This window comes from Anser anser (assembly GCF_964211835.1).
Source record: "Anser anser genome assembly, chromosome: 6".
NCBI lineage: Eukaryota > Metazoa > Chordata > Aves > Anseriformes > Anatidae > Anser > Anser anser.
In genome coordinates this window covers 22,681,390-22,696,954 of record NC_139726.1, presented here as the reverse complement: position 1 = coordinate 22,696,954, position 15,565 = coordinate 22,681,390, and the positions used below count along the sequence as shown (strand labels likewise).

The window sequence follows — 15,565 nt, the reverse complement described above, 5'->3', positions numbered from 1 at the left end:
CATATATGCCTGTACAACAATTAATGTATTACTTAGAAAAGTAACGAAACATGCAACATGATGTGAGATCAATTCCAAGAAGTTTCATTTTCAGTCGCACTCTTAGAGCTCCTGTAAATGTTATTTTATATGTAATGAAACTGTGTTTTACACTTTTAAAAGAGCTTATCCTTTTAACTTGCCAAAGGGGACTCTGTAATCCTCCTGCAAAGTTTCTACTTACTCTTCCAAGCTCTGAGGGGCTGGTGCATACACAGTCTTGCCAACTGTAAAAGCAAATAAGTTCTTTTATAAACAAAAATGTTTCTCCCCATAGGCATTAAATGCTATCTACAAACAAAGCTGTGCCTGTGCTTCACTCCCCCTTTTGAAGATGTCACAAGGAAAAAAATAGAAAGCAAATTTGGGCCTCGGTAACGTTTTCTGTGACTTGTTGCTCATTACGCCTCTGTGGTATCTGTGCTGCCTGTTCTGTGTGTTTCTACAAATACAGACTGCTAATCATAAACTTTGGTGAAGCATAAAAGTAAACAGAATGGCACTTTGTCTCCAGACTGTGGATTTTGCAGCAGTGCTGGGAGTAAAAAGCAATTCAAATAGTTTCTGTCACTAATGTGGGCTAGTAAAAGCCTGTGAGCACAGAGATTGCCTGCACTTACTAACCTACAGGTCTTAAAGGCACCTTGGAGCAGAATGACTGTTTCACGCGGTAGGAGGATGGAGCAGTTTGTTGGTACTTAACTTCATTGCTTGTAACTTGGCTTTTCTGTAACCCCTGAAAGTATCCTCTTAAGAGTTCGCTAATGCTGCCATAAGTCTCAGAAGAGATGCTTATTCGATGTCTCCCTCCCATTGCCTGTCCAGTGCCCAGGAAATCTTCTAACACAGCCTTCATTAGCCCAGTCATTTACATCCCAGCAATGTAAGTGCACTCTTCCTCTGTGTCAGATCCATGCTAGGCAGCCCTTTTATAACACCCCCAAATGAGCCAAAGCAGCTTGTTGTCTGTATTACAGCCCCCCAAAGGCTGCAAGGTGGCAGCTTAATGGAAAACAAAATATCTCAGTTGCGGTTATCCTTCACTTTTGATGACCAAAACTCTCTGGGTAAGAACGTGTAATGGATTCCTTCTGTAATGGATAATCCATCTGAATTTTTCAAATTAAAAAAAAACAACAACAAAAACAACTAGGAGTTCATTCTGTTATTTCATAGGTGATGGAAACAGGTATTTAAGGTTTTTTTTTTTTTTTAATGTCTAAAGCTATTGATGTCACTAGCCTTAGAGCACAATTATTTGAAACAGTTACGATACTGTCCTTTTTTTTTTTTTTCCTGCATTCCCAGTCAGGCTGTTAACATATCTAAAAATTTCAACAGTAAACCCAGGTACAGAAATAATCTTGAGGAAAGGATGACTGTCATAAAAATACCTTGATTAAAACATGGAGAATATATTGTGTGGCTGCTGCCAATGTTGTCTGTGTTCAGTATCACCAAAATGTCAATGCAGATAGATAATAGTACTTCACAGAACATAGTAGATAATTGCTACTTCAATCTTAAAACATACATATGGCTTAAGATACAGCTTCTGCAGAAGCTACATTAAAAATGTAAAATAAATCTACCATAAATGATGTGCAATAGTCAAGCCTTCTACTCCATTACACTACATCACTTTAATTTTTGTATGTTTTCCTCTCTGATTTACCATTCTTTTTTTCCTTCCTCAAATAAAAAAAAAAGTTTTTTTTCCAGCTTGCTGGGTTTTAACCTACCTAAATCCCTTTCTCATTTGGAAAATGGAACTGATTTGTCTTTTTCTTCTTCTTCTTCTTTTTTTTTTTAAAAAAAAAAGAATACAACAGATTAGGAAAGAAATCTCTGCCTACAAACCTCAAAGATAAGGGCCGACACAGGGCTGAGGAAGAAGGGGTGTTTGTTCCTATTCATCTTCGTCTCGCCAAAACAGGAACTGCAGATGCCTCCCTGCAGTCGGGGCAGTGCTTTATCACTTAAGAGCTCCATGTTCAAAACCATCCCTTTGCAAAGGAGACTGCTTTGGCTACGTTTAGCATTTACTTGCGTGTAAGAGTGCTGTTTGCAAGAACATTGTCCGTGTGGCAGTGTCCTGTGTTCACATGGATGGATGTTTAAGCAATTGTTTATCTCGCATCCTGCCCCACTCAAAATAAGCACCCATCTATCTATACAGGCCTGTGAAAATGGACTGCTCCTCATTCCAGCAGGAAGCTTTTAATAAAAGTGGAGACACCACCAACAGGCTGTGCACACGCTGCCACAGAGCCTGCAGAGAGAGCAAGGAGAAGGCTCAGGGGAGCGTCTGGGCTTAACCCACCGCAGCTGAGGTGGGTATGTGGGTACTGGCCCACCTGTCCTTTGTTAAGCCACATTTTGTCAGAGGCAGCAGAGCCCCATGTTTTCTGTGCTGCCTAATAGCCCTCCCTAGCTGCTGATTGCTGAAACCCTTGTGTTGACTTTCTTTCTTTCTCCCTATTTAAAATAGCAGCTTTCATTTCTCCTATTTTGCAAGTAGTTGGGGTTCCTTCTGAAAACTGGGAACCTTTGAAAACACACAGAGATCCTGCTGGTGTCCTCTGAATATATAGCTTATTCTCCTCAGCTGGGCCTGCAGGGCTGCTGCTGAGCCATCATCCACATACCCATCAAAGGTGGTTTTGTCGTGTTTATTCCAGACTGTTGTTGATTTTAAAAATAAAGATCAAGCTGTGTGCCTTAAGAGAATCCCCACACAACCTCTTTGCCAGGACCTTCGTTCCTCCTCCTTGTACACTTGCTAGGCCCTTGTGTAGCAGAGGTGAAAACCACAAACGTTTATCTCAATCAGCAAACTTTTTTAATATAAATCCAAGTACAAACATGCAATAAAGTGTGAAATCCTGTATGTTTGTGTTTGGTTTTAGCTAAGCAGGTGGGAAAAGGTCTGATGTGTCTTGACCTGTGTCTCTGTGCTGAGAATCCTCTGCCTCAGGTGCAGGAGCAGCGCTGCACCCTGGCACCTAGCTCAGCACCGCACCCTAAGCGACCACAGGCTCCATAAGTTACGGAAAAGCATTCTGTACAGTAGATTTATAGCAAGGCTATGCCCTCCTATCATCACCAGGGAATATTATTCTAAATGTTTATTTCTAGAGCTTTTGTGGTTTATATTCTTTTAATGAGATTTTATTTTCCCTCTGTCTTCGTACAGAAAACTATTTAGTTTATGAGAGCCTCTAGTTTCCAAAGCAAGAGATAACCAGGGGTCCAAGAGGCCCAGTCTGCCAAGCCCTATCCAAGCAAGCAGGCGAAATCACGGCTCCATGGAAAGCCGCAGCATTGCTCACAGACCTCACGTACACAAGGCCCCAGCCCCAACACGGGGCTGTGCACGCTGGCTCAGGTGCAGAAGCTCATTTCCAGAACACCCTTGTTATCCGCACTGACTGCTCAGCACCTTGAAGGTAAGGTCCGTGAGCTAGACGATTTACCAACTAATCGCCTTTTCTTCCTCTTCCCTCTTGTTGTTGGCTTTAAATCTACGCCTGCCTCGGAATTTGCTCGAGTTCTTTTTTGCAGTCCCCGCTTCCAGCCCTGGAAGGCAGCTGGCGTTTGCTGAGGAGGGCGCTAGGTGGCACTTTTGACTTCTTTGCTGAATTTTGCACGTTGCAGCCACGGGAGCAGCTTTAACGTCAATGTCAAAACTCAAGAATTATGTCAAAGAGCTTTATTTATTTATTTATTTATTTATTTTTACCTCTGTTCCACCGCTGGTATGATAAGCAGTTCCCAGTTCACAAGCTGTGGTCCTGTTATTTAACTGTCAGAAACTTTGATCGTGTGTGTTTGGTCATGGTCCCTCGTTTCAGGAGCACTACACGCTTTTTTCTGTTGGGACAGCAGCTTGTTTACTCTAGACGTATACGGCCTGATTCCCCCGCGCAGTTACACAATTCTTAAGCGAGGAAAATGCCAGTATTGGCATAAAAATGATGCAAGAGAATAACACGTATGACTCTACCCTGTTTCAGTTCAACCTGAAAGCAGCATGCTATTAGAACTAAACAAGTAGTCTTTAACTGCAGCTGGAGAAGGAGGTAAGAGTTAGAACAAAATATCTTTTTTATTGAAAAAATCAAGTGGAAGTAGCAGGTAGTTGTAAGAAAGCCACTCTGACAATATTGCAGACTTAATATAAGAATTTACTCACAATATTGCAGTCCTAATATAAAAGTTTACTCAAATATTTAAGAGAAGAAATAAATTCCTTTCTATTATGAGCCAAAGAAATAGAAAATCAAATTGAGATCCCTGGATATCCATGAGATTGAAATATTGGCCATGAAATTAAATGAAATGCCAAATGGCTGAACACAATCAGGAAAAGGTATAAAGAAGAAACAATGTGAGAGAAGAATCTGTAAATTTCAGAGGGAAAAGTATAAAAACAACAGGGGGAAATATATATATATATATATATATATAGTGGTAGAATTTGTCAAGAAGAGGGTATGCCAATTGTGGCCTGTAACAGAGGAACATGAAGGGTAGAATGCTATAGCAGAGATGAAATAAAGAAGAAATAAAAGAACAAACAACTGAATTTCTGCCAAAGAAGATAATACACTGCAATCAATATATATTTTTGGATAATGTTTAAACTGTGTTTGTACAGGTGATAGAGTGACTTGAAAAATGGTGGGGCATGGTGTGATCACAAATGGAAACTTAGGAAGTGGAAAAAGTTTTACAGACATTTGAGTCATATGCTGAAAATATTTCCAAAGCTCCTACTTTGTGCTACCACAATCAGTTTTGCCTTTTTTCCCCACTAATCAATTACTTACAGAGTAACCGACAGGTGCAGCAGATCAGAAACAGTTTATTTACTCAGAGCAGCCTGCTTTAACATCATTTTCCTGAGCAAAGCAACATTTCTTCCTGCTCTGGCAAGGGGATTGGACTAGATGATCTTTCAAGGTCCCTTCCAATCCCTAACATTCTGTGATTTGCCTGTGTACAATACTCATAAATCTTCAAGGTTTTGTGTTTTTTTTGTTTGTTTGGTGTGTTTGTTTTTTCCTCCTTTGGAGAAATTAGGCTAAATTTGTGAAGTCTTACAGTGACTGAGCAGTAAGAGTACTGAGAACGTGTAAGTAACAGATCACATAGGTCAAATTGAATGAACGGGTATTCTCGGGTCAAAAAGAGCCTTAACTTTTATGTCCTGCAGCTAATAATGTTACCACCTACTGTTAGTCTTGTGGGTATGTGAAAATGTTTTTTGTTTTTAGTAAAAAAGTGTCTATGTACAGTAGATACGCTTCTAACCATAACATGAGGCAAATGGATGAGATTTGAAAACTATTTCCCAGATAAAGCAATTAAAAACAGTATATTGAAATAGTGATTTTTTTTTTCTTGATATGTGATACTATTTTTTTTTCTAGCCTGCCTGGTTAGCTTGTTAATGAATTTGTGAGTATTGTATTTGACTTCAACAAACTCATCTTTTTAGTGAGCCAAGACACAAGGTGATATGCTCCTACGAGCAATCAAATGTGTACATGTAGGATGTCTCTGCAGCATTGTTTTGTCCCCTGAAAGCAATTTCAGAAAAGAATCTCTTACTATTGAAATCATTAAGGGCTATTCTGAGTTCCACTGAATTCAGGGCAACCTGATTTGAACTTTTTTCTTTTCCTCATTTTGTGTTAGCTAGGTAAATTTCATCATGCATGACATTTACTTTGCTAGGTCACAAAGTTAGTCCAGTTCTCCACACCTGAACATACATTAAAAAATGCTGAAGTTTTAGTTTGACATTCTGCAAGCTAACCGTTAGCTTCGTATGTTGTCTTCTGACAGATACGGTATTATGAAGGCTAAGTTGCAGCTGTGGGTAATTGAGGTGCCAGAAACAGGTGCCAATGTCTCAGCTGCAGAACCAAGGGGGTGTGGGCATGGTGTAGCAAAGGTGAGCTTTGTAAGACCGACTTCATGTTGTTGTACAAAAGGTATTGTAGCAAAAATACCACAAATCCTCATAACTGCATAAGGAGGGATTCTACTGCGAAATTGTAGACAAGCAGATAATAGCCTTCTTCCTGAGTAAGCTCTTTTTACAAAAGTGTTCTAAGGTAACCAAAGTGATCATAAATATCCAGTGTACTGTCCTCACTTGTGTGATGACTACCTTCAGGCTTACGGGTAGCAGCACTCAGCTTTCTCCTAGTCTCTGGGTGAGATTCCTCTCAGGGCTGCAGAGACTGGGTTTGTCAAGGCGTTGAAGCCTCAGAAGTCTGGAAAAATCTCTTGTAGAGGGTTGTTAAGTACCTTCTCTCTGACACCACCTTCAATAAAGAAGAAACCCAGGGGCCCATTGTCTGTCTACAAATTTATTTACTTATTTATTTTTCACTCAGGTTTCCGTTGTTGCTTAACTACCTCCCCAAACACCCATACCTTGTAAGCTATAGTTTATTTTGCAGTAACCGTGTGAGTCAGTGTAAGTGATCAGATGGATCTAGATACAGATAAGTGCTCTGGGTTGTTTCTGAACATCCTACACACAACTGCAGGACAGACACTAGAAAACAACAAACACTGAGTCCCGAATTTGCACATTGGCTGTAGGCATACTGCCAATTCTCACATAACATTTGGCTTGCTCTCAATAACCAAGGAGCATTGAGTAAGTATTTTTCCTGTAATTGAATGTAAGGAGATTACTTAAGAAGTGCTAGCCTCTCCACCCATTGTTATAATTGCCAGGTTAGTAAGATATTTAGATATTTCCGTGCTGTTGAAAACTAGGTGCACTGTTGTCTGGAAATGACACTGAGGTTATACTTGTAGATTTGCAGATAGATTGCACCCTGATTCAATTGGTATTTGATTTGCCAGCATTCTTGCTCTCTGCTTATCCTCTGTATTCGTATCTATTCTTGGAAAAGTCACTTTTCTGCTATATTTACTGAGAGGTTATTTAGAGAGATGCTTGTTCTACGTTTTCAATTGACAGTCCTACTTTAAAGCTTACCTGATGCTTCCTAGGGTAAGGTGGTGTTATCTTTTACTTATCACCATGCCCTAGCAATTTGGCTCCAACTTCCATGCTAGCTCTCTGACTCTTTTTAGAAGAAGAAGAAGAAAAAAAAAGAAAAAAAAGAAAAAGAAAAAAAAACACCTTAATTTTAGTGTTTTCGGAAACAAATTTGCAAAAGCTACTTGCTTACAGTAAATTCTTGTGGGCCTTTCTTCAAACTACCCTGGCGTTTCCTGCTTTCAAACAAGCACTAGGAATTTGCTTAAAATACAAAGATGCATTTGTAGTCCCCTGAAAATCTGTCCAAATTGGCTCAGCTGTTTATCTTTGAAAATATGTTTGCTTGTGGTCACTGCTAGACCTTAAAAGCTAACTTATCTTAAGCCTGCTCTCATTGAGGGGGATTAAGCCTCTTGCAGGTCCGGTGTGGGGCCAGAGGTATTATTGTTTTAGGTGAATGCCTCTGATGAAGGCCGCAAGTCAGAAGGAGGACTTGCATACTGGTTGCTCCCAGCTGCTTTTTGCTGTTTGGGCTGTTGCCCAGACCAAAAAGCAGGCGTTATCTCTCCTGTACATGTTGAATTACTTTAGCAGCACATAAATGGAAAACTGAACTACTTAAGGGCACGTAAATGGACGCAAACATCCGACTTCTGTGAATACAGAACAAAGGGGGAAAGCAGTTAATGATTACGTAATAGGTAGTATGGGAATGCTCAAGGGGATCAAATTAAGTTTTTGGGGACAACTTTCAGTCTTAAGTTGACTTAGTACCTACTGGAAAGCCTGGCTTTGCAATGCCAGTAATGGGGTTTTCTGTGCCCTGCGGTACAACTGCTTGGAAGTTCAGTTGTCAGTAGTGGAGGATAGCTGTGACGGGCTATATGAATCTATCCGCTCCGCAGTCTGCAGATGAAACAATTGCCTCTCCCATACATTAGGCATACTGTGATAGCTATGATCATTGTTAGTCCCTTTTTTTTATTATTGTTATTTTATTAAGGCAGGGGGCTTTTTGGTATTTCTGTTGGTTGGGTGAAACTCTGTGGAAATGGTGTCCAGGACTGTCATCCTTATTTTACAAATACCGTAATAGGAAAAGGAAAGCCGTGCCATTATGAACCCTGGGTGCTGGAACAGGAAGGGGCCCCACCCAAAACACGGGTTTGAGGCCAGAGGAGAACATGCGGCTCAAAGAAAAGGTCTAGAGAGTTTTTTGGTTAGGTAGTCCACCGGTCCCATAGTCCGGTGTTTTAGTTATGCTGCTGTTCTTGTGGTACAGCCTGCTTAATAACAATTTCCTGTTTCTTAACAACTGCATAGTCTGTTGCTAGGCTACATGTAATCTGTTTCAAAAAAATAATAAAAAACTTCAAGAGGAAATGGGTTTATTAAGTCCTAATTATTTATTTCCTTGCATATCCTTTTCTCTTATTATTTCTCAGGCAGCAGTTATCATTCACACAACTTTCTTTAAATAATTAATCTGAATTCCAAATAGATTTTTTTTTTTATAATCTCATCATGCGCCCTGGGTACTACAATACTTTCATGCATGTCCATTCCTCAGTGTTTCCCAGAAGAAGATGCCAGACCCAGGTCAAGTGCTCTTTCCTGATCTGGAGTGTCTATGTGACCTCTGAGATAGAAATACAGCCCTGCTTCCCCTAATTGCTCATGCCCTGGAGAAGAATCAATCACTGAGCAGTCTATTCAGCCAAACTCATGCTTTAGTAAAAATAATGTACTGAAGGATGATAGTATTTAAATTTTTATTAAAATGCTGAGTTGTTAGTGATCTTTTAAGAGGAAGAAAGTTCAAGGGAGCAGGAGGCATTATTTCTTATCAAGACTCCTCAGTACAGTATGGCATACGTGCCTTCCTGCTTCCAAGAGCTTGTCCCTCCAAGGCATGCTGTTTCTGTAGGGAAGAGTGCTAGGCAGAGAGCCAAAAAATCTGAAAGATTCCATTATACTTTGTACTTCCGAAAACTAATCCAAATCAATTTCAAAGTGGTCTTTGTATGGTGCCAAAGAGAGAAAACTTAACATCAAATAAATTATGAAAGTGCCTTCCTCATTTGTGTTTGCACCAAAAACCATCACCCCAAGGTTATGGAGCTGGGAATTACCCAAATGGTTTTACCACCTTGCAGTGATAAATGTGCATTTGTTGGCCTAGCTTTTGCACAGCCCCTGACCCGACCTTTTGGTCGGGCTGTGTTGGCCCCATGTAGGGGACAGGGTGGGAACAGGAGTGAGAGGCAGAGGGGAGGGAGCTGCTAACTTGTGAGTCAGCATTGCTGCTGACTGTCAGCCAGGGTTTGTATTAAGGGTCTACATTTGTAATGCAGCAACACAAAAATTAACTCATCCAGCATCAGAGCATTTAAAATGAAAGGAGATGTACAATGGCAGCAGTACAGTACTAAAGTGCTATAGTTTATAGTACTGTAGTACCTTCTATATAGTACTTTTACTTTATATAGTACTTTATAGTGCTATAATACTTTCTAAAAGTTTCCAACAGTCTTTTTTTTTTTATCCCTATATGTTTCAATACCTGTCTGCGTTGTTTATGGGGTTTTCTTGAAACCTTTCTTAGCTTATTTAATTCTTTTTAAATGCCGTTGTTGCTATTGATATTACTGCTCTTAACATACACCGATTTTGTTTCTGGTAAGATTCCTGCAAGTATTTTGACAGTAGAATGAACCTGCTATGGGTGAATTTATTAAGTGTATCCAACACAGTGCTTCATAAATTGTCAGTCATATACAAGTCTTCAATACTTTTGGGTGGAGGTGGCTCTCCCTTCCCCTTTGTTTTGTCTTTTCTAGATGTTATGTGAAAGGGGAAGAATGGTTCTCTTTTTTTTCTTGAAGTTCCTAGTTTGGTGGGGGGAAACTACCCAGCACACAAACTGAGGGCATTGCATCTGATGGACAAGTTTAGTTTCTTCTGTAAAGGCACCTCTTGCTATCCATCTGCTACATGTAACGAGCTGGTTTGGGTCAAATAAACAATGGAAGAAAGTAGATAACCTAGGGAATGGTGTACTTGCCTTCTTTGTGGCAGCAGTATCTGGCTGAGTTCCTAGAAGACGGGCAGCTCCGGCTGCTGTCTCCTCAACTGCATTTAAAATGAGAAGCCACAAGAAAGGTTGGATCCCCTTTTTCAGCAAGAAACTGCTTGACTATTACCAGCTTTTAGATTTTACTGGGGAGATTGTTAACTGTCTGACCAGCCTTGGGGAACTGATGCCATGTGGAAAATTAGGTTGCTTTTGTTTCTAAACACCACAACTGGTGTGTGTGTGTGTATGTATGAGGTTAATGTAGAAAACTGACACAAACTTCTGAGAGTCCCAAAGGGGAAATAAGTTGCAAGTGGTTTCCGTACTGACATACGGCATACCTATTTGTGTAACTTTTTGCCCTACCTTTTTTTAATGCACTTAGAAACAAAAAAGAAGAACCAAAGCGTTAAAACTGCCCCCAGAAGGCATGGTTCTCTACCTCTGCCAGCACGTGTGCAACAACCCCCACGCAGCCTAACACGGCCTGGCACGAAGCAGGCCCAGCGGCCCCGGGGGATGGGGGCTGCTTCCCCCGCCGGCAGGAGCTGTGGAGCCCGGCCGCTATCCGTCGGGGCCAAGCCCAGGGCGGCAGCCGTGGCGCGGGCAGATAAAGTCGGCCAGCCCGGGCAGGGCCGCGGAGGCTGCGCGGGGAGGCGAGGCGCTGCCCGCCGGGGGACAGAGGCTGAGGGCAGCAGGCGGCTGCCGGCAGCGGGGAGCCCGGTGCGCCGCGAGGAGCGGCCGCGGGCGGAGCGGAGCCCCGGGGCAGGACGCGGTGAGGACAAGCGGCCGCCGCCATTTTGCGGCCGCGCTCCCCCCGCGGCGCTCGGGCCGCCCGCTCCGAGCGCCGGGCTGCCGGGGCGGGCCGCCTGGGCCGGGCTAGACCTTGTCTCCCCTCCCCTCCCCTCCCCTCCCGGGCCTCGGTACCGGCGGCCTCGGCCTTGGGGAGGCTGTCACCTTGGCAGGGGAGAAATCCTCTATACGTGCGCTCGTGCGGAGGTGCCTACCGAAGGCTAAGTAGGTAAGCGGTCCGCTCCTGCCCCCATCCTCTAGTATTTTTTTTTTTTTCCCCCAAAACCAGCTGTCACAGCGGGTAGCGCTGTTATTTTTTCACCTCGCGTGTTTCCCGGTGAAAACGCCGTGTGCTCGGGGCTGGGGCGGCTGCGGGAAGGAGGGGCAGGAGGGGGGCGGCTGTTTATCGTGGCCTTTTCTCGGTGAGGAGAGGGATGCTTCATCCCTGCGGGGCAAGCAAGGTGTTTTCCAAGAGATGCTGACAACCAAGCGTAACCTGTATGCTGAAAAATGTTCTGCTGTTCGCATCAAAAACATGTGTCTGGTAACGAGCCCTCAGATGAGCCTAACTGGAAATTAAGGAAGGTGCGCTTTCCATTTATTTTTCTTGCCCGGTATTTTGCGCTGTTGGCAACTGTTGCTTCATTGGGACTCGTCTGAGCGCCCGCACAGACAGATCCTGCAGCAGCGCTGGGTGCCGCCGCTGTGAGGTCTGCCCGCCGCACGCTCAGGGCAGGCCTCGGTGTCTGGGGGTTTTGTGGACGCTCACTTTCCCCTCCTGCACTGCTCCACTGCTGTCTCGTAACCGCAGCATGGAGAACTGGAAAAGCAAACGTGACCTCAGAAAAACAACCGCTCGGAGATGTGTAAGGCCTGAAATCTCTCGTGGCATTGTTTGGGGTGCAAGCCAGCGGTGGCACGCTTCTCAGGTTAATTGCTGCTACAGTATTATTCTGTATCTGCTTTCTTGGCCCAGTAAAGAGAAAAGCAAATTTTGTGGTTAACTTGCAAGAATAGGAGCTGTAGTAATCACTTCTTCCCACTTAATTTTATCGTTGTAACTATCTGCAGATGCTTCCTTTTTTTGACTTAAAGTAAAAACTCTTAAAAAAAATGTGTATGTTGCATTCTTCTCTGAGATGCTGGAGCTGCCGTGAAGGGTAACTTTTCTTGCCCCAGTCTAACTTTCAGCCTCTTGAATACATTAGTGTCACACTTGAGGTGTTTCTGCATTGCATTAGGGTAGCAAATAAGGTCACAGCATGGGATATAATTTATGAACAGTGTGCAATCTTGCTAGTGTCACCAGAATTATCCTGAGAGTAATGATCAGCTGGAAGTTTCTCTGAGAGACCAGAGAGATGTACATTGAGGTATCTCCTACAATCTCTCATAATTTAAAATAAAACAACCAAACAAAAAACCCAGCCAAACAAAGGAAAAAAAAAAAACAAAACACAAAAGGGTTTTTCCTGCTGGGAAAGGAGGAGACAACTTCTCTAGTCTGGTGCTCAGAGAAGAACCTGATGTTGCTCAACTCCCAGCTGCTGGAGAACTGACTTTCTGGTCTGGTGAATTTCAACACTTTACAAATATTGACGACCTACAGGAGACATAGGCAAATATCTGTGCTCTGGTTTATTTCAAGGGAATTGTAAACTGTGCTAGTTCCTTGCTCTCCAACTGTTGTCAGTCTTCATGCTAGGCTTCCTCTCATGATGTCTGAAATGTCCTTCCTTACGGATGCATCCTGACGGATGGGCTGCAAGCAGCTGCTCTTGACACGGTCAACAGCAGATGAGGCAGCGTTATTCTTAAAAGCTTTGTGTTTATTATTAGTTCCCGGCATTGTAGCTGTGACAGAGCTTTCAAGGATTCGAATCTTAATCTTCGATTCTTGATATATCCTATGTGGGCAAAGCCAAGCTCTTGCCTTTGGGACTGTGTTATATTGGCTTGTTTTAGCGTCCTTTGACTAGTTAATGTTATACGTACTGTACGAACTGATGGCTTGCTGTGTAGAATATACAAGGCTTTGGTTTTGCATCAACTCAGCGATATTGATTTCATTAAAAACTGAACTGAAGATGTTTTTGCTCACATGGGAAGCTAGTTTGAGTTCAGCCCTAGGTGTGATAAGGCTGTATGCTAAACCTCTGATTAGCCATTACGTAATCTCACGACAGTTATGTAAATGCATGTATCCTGTGGAGCAAAAGGAACTGAGAGAAATATTTACTGGTAATCAGTAAATCAAAAGGCTGCGTTTCTGGAAAATACCCATGGCTCTGCAATAGACAGTCTGTGGTAAGCATGAATGTTTTGGGATGTGCGCATCTCTGGAGCTGAAGAGGTGATTCACGCTGAAAGCCCTCCGAGGAGTGCCAGTAACAGCTTTACCGCGGCACAGTTTCTCTCTTTGAAACTCATGTGGTTCACCAGAAGTCGTGCCTGCCTGACTTTACAGGGGCCGTTGGAGTGAAGTTCAAGGTGAAGATAGCCTGAAGGAAGGCTGCAGAAGTGCTTGTGGTGCTCTGTAAAAGATGGTTGTAGGATGTGTGGGTGTATATCCGTGTTAGTTTTGATCTTGTGAGGAAGATAGGGGATTCAGCACGTGCTGCTGACTGATACAACGAGAGTCAGCCTGGTGCGTATTCATTTGAGTGAATCCTGAATTATAAAATTAGGACAATTCCGTATCTCGCATTGATTTTTATGAGGAGAAATAATAATCTCAATACAGAGGGAACAGAGGGTGTTTAACCAATTCTGGTATGATTTTAGCTTAAAAGTATTTGCCTTGGTAGACTTGTCTGTGAAGGCCTGGCCTGTGCAAGCAAAAAGCCTGCATAGCTCAAACCTCTTTTCAGGAGAGAAAGAGTAGTAGTAGTTCTGGCTGCAAAAGTCTTTCACAGTACATAACTCTATGCAGAGTGTGGCTTTTGTGAGTAAGAATTTGGGAAAATAAGTACAACCAGGAGAATATACTTCTGCTACAGATTAAATGTTGCATTTTTTTTCTTTTTTGGAAAAGCTTCAAGTTTGTTATTGCTGAAAAAATGCCTAAACAGAGTAAGGAGCAGGTTGAACATGTTGCGTTGTAGAGTCTTACCTCCATGCAGTCCTGCAAGCTTGAGGAATTTGATGTAGGGCTGCACCGAAAAACTGCTTTTCACCTTGCAGCTAACGTAGAATGTGGCTGGCTTTCAGGAATTCAGCATTGGAAATCTGTATGTGACAAAACAAAGCTTGATTCTTTTTTTTTGGGTGTTTTGCAAATCCCAACTGCTTCCTTAAATTTTGCTAGTAGGAGAAATGATTTGTTGTCTGCTTTATTTATTGCAAGTTTTTCCATTGTTCTATTGGAGATAATTCTCTGAGCTTCGGGTCTAAATCTAGGTGAATGTATCTTATATATATATATTACTGTAATACAACATTTAAAGTAAGCCCTGCTTGGAATTAGACTTATTTTCCTTGAAGGAAGAGGTAGCCAGGCTACTTGACGGATTCGGATGATGCTGCTCGGTCCCGATGAGTTACAACAGCGTTGTGGTGTTGTTTACTAAAAGCTCTGGGCATAAACTCTCTGACTCATGACTTTTATTTATGCTACATATGAATATGTGTATGTGGGATGCCAGGGGTTGAAATAGGGCATACAAGATCTCACCTTTGCTCTGACTTGATTTATTTGCTTTTTTACCTTGCTGTTACATGCTCTCTACTCCTTGAGGAGTGGATACAAGGAGGCGGGGGAGGCTCTTCAACCAGCCGTTGATGTGCACAGATCTAACCACAGTGCTGTACAAAGCCCTGCTTTGGGAAGTGGGAATCTCAGCTTTGCCACTGATACGTTTGATTTATGACAAATCAGTCTGCCTTTGCCTTAGCTTCTGTCTCTACAAAATGGGAGAAATTATCTGGGCTTGCTTTCCAGAGTGCTTTAGGATTTAGTCATGTCAAAAATTAATATGTAGGGTTAGCACTAACGTGCTGCATTAGACCATTGGCCACTGTGTCCATGAGGATTCCTTGTTAACTGGAAAGTGTACTTCGTTAGCATGTGATACTGGAAAACTGGGGGAGGTCAAAGTTACAGGAAGCAAGGTGCAACATTGGAGTGTGATTGGAGTGTGCCTTGTTTTCTGTGCATTTTTCTTGAAGGTAGGGAGCACCTTGCCAAATACTTGTGTGCAGGGGTGGAGAAGCTACAATCCTGGTCAAATTTCTCTTCCTTGCCAAGCACACAGTTCTTGTAAGAACTATTCCTTCTATGTCTATTACAAGGAAGAACAGGAATGGTTAAGAAATGTGTGAACTGGCTCTCAGGAGTGTTAGGAGATGATGTATAACCACTTTCTAGAGTAGGTGACAAAGTTCTCATCAATAGGGTGTGTCTTCCATTGATGCAAGCCCAATTACGTTAGTGTGGAGGCTTGGAGTAAATTCGACAGCTCCTTGCGTCCATATAACTGCTCTGGACATCACAGCCTAGGAGATGAGAGGTAGTTTTATGTTGGAGATGGGGCTCTGGACAACCTGATCTAGTGCGTGGTGTCCCTGCCCATGGCATGGGGGTGGAACTGGATGATCCTTGAGGTCCCTTCCAACCCAAGCCATTC

The 15,565-nt window shown here is 42.6% G+C and overlaps 1 protein-coding gene across 5 annotated transcripts in view; it reads left to right on the top strand.

Annotated features, from left to right (window-relative positions):
- The first annotated feature begins 4,948 nt into the window (after positions 1 to 4,948).
- The window catches only part of GPR155 (G protein-coupled receptor 155), a 36,808-nt gene continuing 26,191 nt past the window's right edge, over positions 4,949 to 15,565 (top strand). The window contains exons 1-2 of one of the 5 annotated variants that reach the window (XM_083842040.1): positions 4,949 to 5,176; positions 5,893 to 6,001. The gene's annotated coding sequence lies outside the window, so the exon portion shown is untranslated. Of the gene's footprint in view, positions 5,177 to 5,892; positions 6,002 to 10,397; positions 11,170 to 11,336; positions 11,526 to 15,565 lie in introns of those variants that run through there. The other 4 variants (XM_083842043.1, XM_083842044.1, XM_083842038.1 and 1 more) reach the window with 4 other exon arrangements.